Source organism: Oncorhynchus gorbuscha, linkage group LG05, assembly GCF_021184085.1.
Source record: "Oncorhynchus gorbuscha isolate QuinsamMale2020 ecotype Even-year linkage group LG05, OgorEven_v1.0, whole genome shotgun sequence".
Taxonomy (NCBI): domain Eukaryota; kingdom Metazoa; phylum Chordata; class Actinopteri; order Salmoniformes; family Salmonidae; genus Oncorhynchus; species Oncorhynchus gorbuscha.
The window spans coordinates 61,706,439-61,714,559 of record NC_060177.1 but is presented as its reverse complement, the minus strand read 5'-3'; positions in this window follow the sequence as shown (position 1 = coordinate 61,714,559).

Below are 8,121 nucleotides of genomic sequence, written 5' to 3'. Positions count from 1 at the left end.
TTGCCACGAAGCTAGCACCAGTTAGCCGTGAGCCAGGCACATCTCCCGGCTAGCAAACTAAATTCCACAATACCTCTTTCGCCATCTGGCTTGGATTCTCTGTCGACACGGCGCCCCGCCGCACCACCACGACTGGTCTGCCGATGAATACTCCATCCGCTGTGCCTTCATCCAGCCTCCGTCGGAGCTGACGCTACTAACTTTAAACGCTGTGTCGCAAGCGTAGTGGGGCTCGCCTGTTCCATCTACTGCTGCCCCCTGGACACTATGATCACTTGGCAACGTAGATGATGCCTACTGGACTGTCCATTAATCACGGTACTCCATTCTGTTTATTTATTTTTTATCTGTCTGCCCCAACCACAAACTCAGGCTCTGTGTGTAGTTAATCTGACCCTCTCTGCCCAGTCATCACCATTTTACCTGCTGTTGTTGTCTCACCTGTTGTTTTAGCTAGCTCTCCCAATCAACACCTGTGATTACTTTATGCCTCACTGTATGTCTCTCTCAAATGTCAATATGCCTTGTATACTATTGTTCAGGTTAGTTATCATTGTTTTAGTTTACAATGGACCCCCTAGTTCCAACTCTTCATACCTCTGATACCTCCTTTGTCCCACCTCCCACACATGCAGTGACCTCAACCATTACAACCAGCATGTCCAAAGATATAACCTCCGCTGTACCCGCACCCCACCATACCCCTGTCTGCGCATTATGCCCTGAATATATTCTACCACGCCCAGAAATCTGCTCCTTTTATTCTTTGTCCCCAACGCTCTAGGCGACCAGTTTTGATAGTCTTTAGCCGCACCCCTCGATCTACTCCTCCTCTGTTCCGCTGGTGATGTGGAGGTAAACCCAGGCCCTGCATGTCCCCAGGCACCCTCATTTGTTGACTTATGTGATCGAAAAAGCCTTGGTTTCATGCATGTCAACATCAGAAGCCTCCTCTCTAAGTTTTTCAAGCAGAAATTTGCATCCTGTAGCTCCAAAAAGTTCTGGGACACTGTAAAGTCTATGGAGAACAAGAGCATCTCCTTCCAGCTGCCCACTGCACTGAGGCTAGGTAACACGGTCACCACTGATAAATCTATGAGAATTTCTCAACACCCCCGCAGCTACTTGCCTAAGCCTCCTCAGCTTCTCCTTTACCCAAATCCAGATAGCAGATGTTCTGAAAGAGCTGCAAAACCTGGACCCGTACAAATCAGCTGGGCTTGACAATGTGGACCCGCTATTTCTGAAACTATCCATTGTCGCAACCCCTATTACCAGCCTGTTCAACCTCTCTTTCATATCGTCTGAGATCCACAAGGACTGGAAAGCTGCCGCAATCATCCCCCTCTTCAAAGGGGAGACACCCTGGACCCAAACTGTTACAGACCTATATCCATCCTGCCCTGCCTATCTAAGGTCTTCGAAAGCCAAGTCAACAAACAGATCACTGACCGTCTCGAATCCCACCGTACCTTCTCCGCTGTGCAATCTGGTTTCCGAGCCGGTCACGGGTGCACCTCAGCCACGCTAAAGGTACTAAACAATATCATAACCGCCATCGATAAAAGACAGTATTGTGCAGCCGTCTTCATCGACCTGGCCAAGGCTTTCGACTCTGTCAATCACCATATTCTCATCGGCAGACTCAGTAGCCTCGGTTTTTCTAATGACTGCCTTGCCTGGTTCTCCAACTACTTCTCAAATAGAGTTCAGTGTGTCAAATCGCAGGGCCTGTTGTCCATACCTCTGGCAGTCTCTATGGGGGTGCCACAGGGTTAAATTCTCAGGCCAACTCTTTTCTCTGTATATATCGATGATGTTGCTCTTGCTGCGGGCGATTCCCTGATCCACCTCTACGCAGACGACACCATTCTGTATACTTCTGGCCCTTCCTTGGACACTGTGCTATCTAACCTCCAAACAAGCTTTAATGCCATACAACACTCCTTCCGTGGCCCCCAACTGCACTTAAACGCTAGTAAAACCAAATGCATGCTTTTTAACCGTTCGCTGCCTGCACCCGCACGCCCGACTAGCATCACCACCCTGGATGGTTCCGACCTAGAATATGTGGACATCTATAAGTACCTAGGTGTCTGGCTAGACTGTAAACTATCCTTCCAGACTCATATCAAACATCTTCAATCCAAAATCAAATCTAGAATCGGCTTTCTAATTCGCAACAAAGCCTCCTTCACTCACGCCGCCAAACTTACCCTAGTAAAACTGACTATCCTACCGATCCTCGACTTCGGCGATGTCATCTACAAAATGGCTTCCAATACCCTACTCAGCAAACTGGATGCAGTTTATCACAGTGCCATCTGCTTTGTTACTAAAGCACCTTATACCACCCACCACTGCGACCTGTATGCTCTAGGCCCTCGCTACATATTCGTCGCCAGACCCACTGGCTCCAGGTCATCTACAAGTCCATGCTAGGTAAAGCTCCGCCTTATCTCAGTTCACTGGTCATGATGGCAACACCCACCCGTAGCACATGCTCCAGCAGGTGTATCTCACTGATCATCCCTAAATCCAACAACTTGTTTGGCCGCCTTTCCTTCCAGTTCTCTGCTGCCTGTGACTGAATTGCAAAAATCGTTGAAGTTGGAGACTTTTATCTCCCTCACCAACTTTAGACATCTGCTATCTGAGCAGCTAACCAATCGCTGCAGCTATACATAGTCCATCGGTAAATAGCCCACCCAATTTACCTAACTCATCCCCATACTGTTTTTATTTATTTACTTTTTTGCTCTTTTGCACAACAGTATCTCTAACTGCACATGACCATCTGATCATTTCACATCGGTTACATGAGTAAGAACTTTAAACAGGTCAACATTCACAAGGCCGCAGGGCCAGACGGATTACAAGGACGTGTACTCCGAGCATGTGCTGACCAACTGGCAAGTGTCTTCACTGACATTTTCAACCTCTCCCTGTCCGAGTCTGTAATATCAGCATGTTTCAAGCAGACCACCATAGTCCCTGTGCCCAAGAACACTAAGGTAACCTGCCTGAATGACTACCGACCCATTGCACTCACATCTGTAGCTATGAAATGCTTTGAAAGGCTGGTCATGGCTCACATCAACACCATCATCCCATAAACCCTAGACCCACTCCAATTTGCATACTGTCCTAACAGATCCACAGATGATGCAATCTCTATTGCGCTCCACACTGCCCTTTTCCACCTAGACAAAACAACCTTTAGACAAAACAACCTTTCCCTCAATGTGATCAAGACAAATTAGATGATTGTGGACTACAGGAAAAGGAGGACCGAGCACACCCCTGTTCTCATTGACGGGGCTGTAGTGGAGCAGGTTGAGAGCTTCAAATTTCTTGCTGTCCACATCACCAACAAACTAACATGGTCCAAGCACACCAAGACAGTCGTAAGGAGGGCATGACAAAAACTATTCCCCCCCAGGAGACTGAAAAGATTTGGCATGGGTCCTCAGACCCTCAAAAGGTTTTACAGCTGCACCATCAAGAGCATCCTGACGGGTTGCATCAATGCCTGGTATGGCAACTGCTCAGTACACCACTGGGGCCAAGCTTCCTGCCATCCAGGCCCTCTATACTAGCCAGTGTCAGAAGGCCCTAAAATTTTCAAAGACTTCAGCCACCCTAGTCATTGAATGTTCTCTCTGCTACAGCATGGCAAGCGTTATCGGAGCGCCAAGTCTAGGTCCAAGAGGCTTCTAAACAGCTTCTACCCCCCCCATTTCTTCGCTGCTGCTGCTCTCTGTTATTATCTATGCATAGTCACTTTAATATCTCTACCTACATGTACATATTACCTCAATCACCTTGACACCGGTTCCCCCGCACATTGACTCTATTCCGGTACCCCCTGTATATAGCCCCGCTATTGCTATTTACTGCTGCTCTTCAATTATTTGTTATTCTTATCTCTTTATTTTTTTTGTTTGTATTTTCTTAAAACTGCATTGTTGTTTAAGGGCTTGTAAAGTGAGCATTTCACCAAGAGAGACTGCCATGCATAGTATTTATATTAGCCCTCTGATTACAATGAAGAGCAAGACATGCCACTCTGTTCTGGGCCAGCTGCAGCTTCACTAGGTCTTTCCTTGGAGCACTCGACCACATGACTGGACAATAATCAAGATAAGACAAAACTAGAGCCTGCAGGACTTGCTTTTTGGAGTGGAGTGTCAGAAAAGCAGAGCATCTCTTTCTTATGGACAGACCTCTCCCCATCTTTACAACTATTGAATATATATGTTTTGACCACTATGCATGGCAGTCTCTCTTGGTTAAGAGTTGAGGAAAGACTGACTGCATCACTTCTTTTCATAAGAAACATTAATGCCTTAAACATTACAAATGGTTTGCATAGTCAACTTACACACAGCTCTGACACACATACACTTACCCCACCAGACATGCCACGTGGGGTCTTTTCACAGTCCCCCAATCCAAAACAAATTCTAGAAAGCGTGCAGTATTAAATAGAACCATTATTGCAGCTTACAATATGTTTAAGTCAGGTTGGGGACAATTTTAGCTGACACTATCCCTTTTCCTAACCTTAACCTAATTCTCCTAACCTGCCACAAGAATTATCCTAACCTGCCCGTTTAAATTCTCCTAACCTGCTACAAAAAGCAACTTCTGCTAGTCAGACCCGCCCTGACAACAGTCTTGGTTTCCATTAATGGGCTAGAGCGCTGCGTTAGGTTACGGGTGAAAAAACTGCTGCAACTTAATTGGCTGTTCCCAGTCGGCCCCGGTTGAGATGTGTGTACTTTGTGCTCCCTCTAAAATAATTGGTGCATGACGCAACTGATTGGGAATTGTAAGAAAATAAGGACAGTTAGAGGAGAGATGTCTTTCTGGCATTTGGGTTTGTTGTTGTTTTCAGTATTTTATGAAAAAGTAATGTAAAATTATTTTTCTATGGCCACAGAAATGTACCCATGGTCAGATAAAATCACTAAACACATATACAGGGCAGACCTCCCCATCAGTTTCAATTTCCATATCTGTCAGCGGGCTACAGGCAAAATGTTTATTTGAAATGAATTGTTTGGGTTTAAGTGAACTGGGACTGGGTTGACTAAAGGCTGAAAGCTGGATGCAGTCAGTACATATCCTCTTAATATTCACAATAGAGAGGAACCCATTGTATCTGACAGGGGCTTGGGACAGCCTTTTAGTATTCACAAGAGCAGTCCTGCTCTTACATTGCACAAATAGCAGGTATACTCTCAGAGGAATAGATTGAGTATAATAAACTGCCTGTGCACTGGGCAGTATGCTATGAGGTGTTTGGTAACAGATGGGCGAATGTGTGCGCCTTGTTCCTGACTGTGCCCAATACTTGGCAAACATATAACTTTGCCAGTCTGTGTGTTGGGAGTGTTTAACCAGGCCAGTGCAGCCTGTCTCTCAGCACTTGCCAAGGTCTCCCTTCCTACCATGTATCCTCATGAGCCATCACCGTCACCAATCATTTGAGGCTCCTTTCGCACTCACTTTCCTAATGCATTTCTGCATTGGTAAACTTTGAAGATAATAGTAGTAGTAGTAGTAACATTTTTGACATTATATTGTAGTATTTACACCTTTTGGTTCTTTCTCATTGCATTGAAACTCACAGCACCTTTGTTTTATGACTGATATGGTCATGAATAATTTGAAATCATGACTGACGTTGCAATTTGAAATAATTATTCCATGTTAATACTGAGAGACATGGTGTGTAGCACACAAGATCCGAGCTGTGCTCCAATCTCTAGACGTTATGCAAGGCAACTAATATAGAGTATTTTTGTTATCATATCCACCTCTATCAACACTCTTCATGTCCATATAGTATATTATAGTGAATAACGTAACCCAACAACAATAATGTAATAATATTCCAGCCAATCCGTTGGGTGTTCTATTGAAGCAGTACAGTATATGGCTAAACCTGTCTAATGGTAACTGACTGACTTGAATTTCCATGCCTGGCACAGCATTGGGGATGCAATAAAAGATCCTTCAATAGAGGGAAATAGTGCCCAGAATCCCTCTGTGAAGCCAGATTTTACAGATGCTTTATTACAATAGAACTGTGAAAAGACAGCAACCCTCCTGCAAAAAAACTAAGCCCCAAAAACAATGAAAGGAAACATCCAAAAAGGATGTTTTGAGGCTATTAGGGCTGATGTTTTTAAGTGCTGCTCAACCATTTTCTAAGCATCAGATCAATCATTATGGCACTTTCATAAATAGTCAAGGAGAAAACTTTCCAAATGAATGCAGATTTGATTAACCACAAGTGACAGACTTACTCCATCAGCACAGCAATGCCTGCGGATCAATAAAGACCAGCAAATACTGAAATTAAAAACACCAGGAAAAAGACAAATAATTACAATCGTGTATGTTAGATGGAAATTCATGACTCCAGGCCAATTTACTTTAGCAGGACAAAGTTAATGAATTATCATGAACATTTGGTCATTTCAAAGGGCAATACATAAAGAGTTGACTAGGAAAGGATGTTTTAGATTAGAATAGTGGTGAGCCACGGTGTATATGTTAAGTGTACAGTAAGGGCACATCATGAAGCTAATGTACTATGAGGTGGAAACATTAGTTGGCACTTGCTGGATGCCACAGATTTCAAGTGAGTGAATAAGGACAACCAATAAACAGGTATCTCATGGTTGTACTGAATACAGGCCATATCCACTCTGCATAATGTTGGAGATCCAATCTGAGAGGGAAACCATACATACTGGGGGATACTCCTTCAGCACAGTTATCTTAAAGTTCTCAAACTGTTTCTATCCTTTTTCCTTGTCTGCTTCACAGGTAGCCTGTGTGGTTTTCAAACCTCTCTTCTGGGATCCCCAAAGGTGTTAACTTGTTCTGATTTTTCCTGACCTAGCTCACATGATTCACCTATTCAAGGGCTTGATGAATAGTTGATTGGTGGAATCAGGTGTGCTAGCTGTGGAAGAGTTAAAAGTGGAATAGTTCAAATACAGTTGAGGTTTGAAAACCCCTGGCCTACAGCACCATTTTCCAAAACCAGCGGGATAATCTCTCAGCAGGTGGCAACTATTCCAGGGGGAAGCAGGCTTCAATATAGCAGCTCTGTTGGTATACTGCCTGATACCCAGCTGTTAATTCAGACTGACAACAGGCAGATATCTAGCCGACTAATGGTAGATGGGACTGGAATCCCAGCTTCATAGAGATAAACTATGCCCACTGTGGAGAGGGGGGGCAGAGAGAGAGATGCACTCAAATTAGTATGATATGTTACGTTTGGTATGTATTAAATTGTAGATGTCCATCATCCATTTGGTATGATATTGTACAAATTGTAAATTGTAACATATGTTATGAATTTGCAGTACTTATGATACGTTACAAATTCCAATATGTTGTGGCTAACGTTAGCTAGGAGTTAACGTCAGGAGTTGGGTTAAGGCTAGGATTAGCTAACATGCTAAGTAGTTGCAAAGCTGCTAATTAGCTAAAGTTGTCTGCGACGAGATATGAACACGCAACCTTCGGGTTGCTAGACATTCACGTTATACACCACCATCCTTTTGATTTTGCCTTAAGTAACATTCTGTCTTATGTAACCATACCAAACAGACCATACTCATTTTAATTTACTTTGTTATGTATTATCTAGTCTATGATACCAGGCTGGTAGACATCACATCCACAGGGGTCACCATGTAGCCTAGTGGTTAGAGCGTTGGGCCAGTAACCAAAAGGTTGCTGCATCAAATCCCTGAGCTGACAAGGTAAAAATATGTAATTCTGCCCCTGAAAAAGGCAGTTAACCTACTATTCCCAGTAGGTTGTCATTGTAAATAAGAATTTGTTCTAAACTGACTTGCCTAGTTAAATAAAATCTAAGCAGCATTCAGTCCTAAAGTACATCTGTAATGTTACAATGGTCCTTGTCTGCCCTCTGGTGGTACTATATTACACTTACAAAAATGTATGGCCTGCAGCATTTGTGAACTTATGTATATTCAGTTTAGAGCTTCCGTGAAAATGATAAGGCCAAATGAACATCCTGTTTTTTCTTTGATTTGCACACTTAGTTAGAAAGTCATTGCTGGAAAT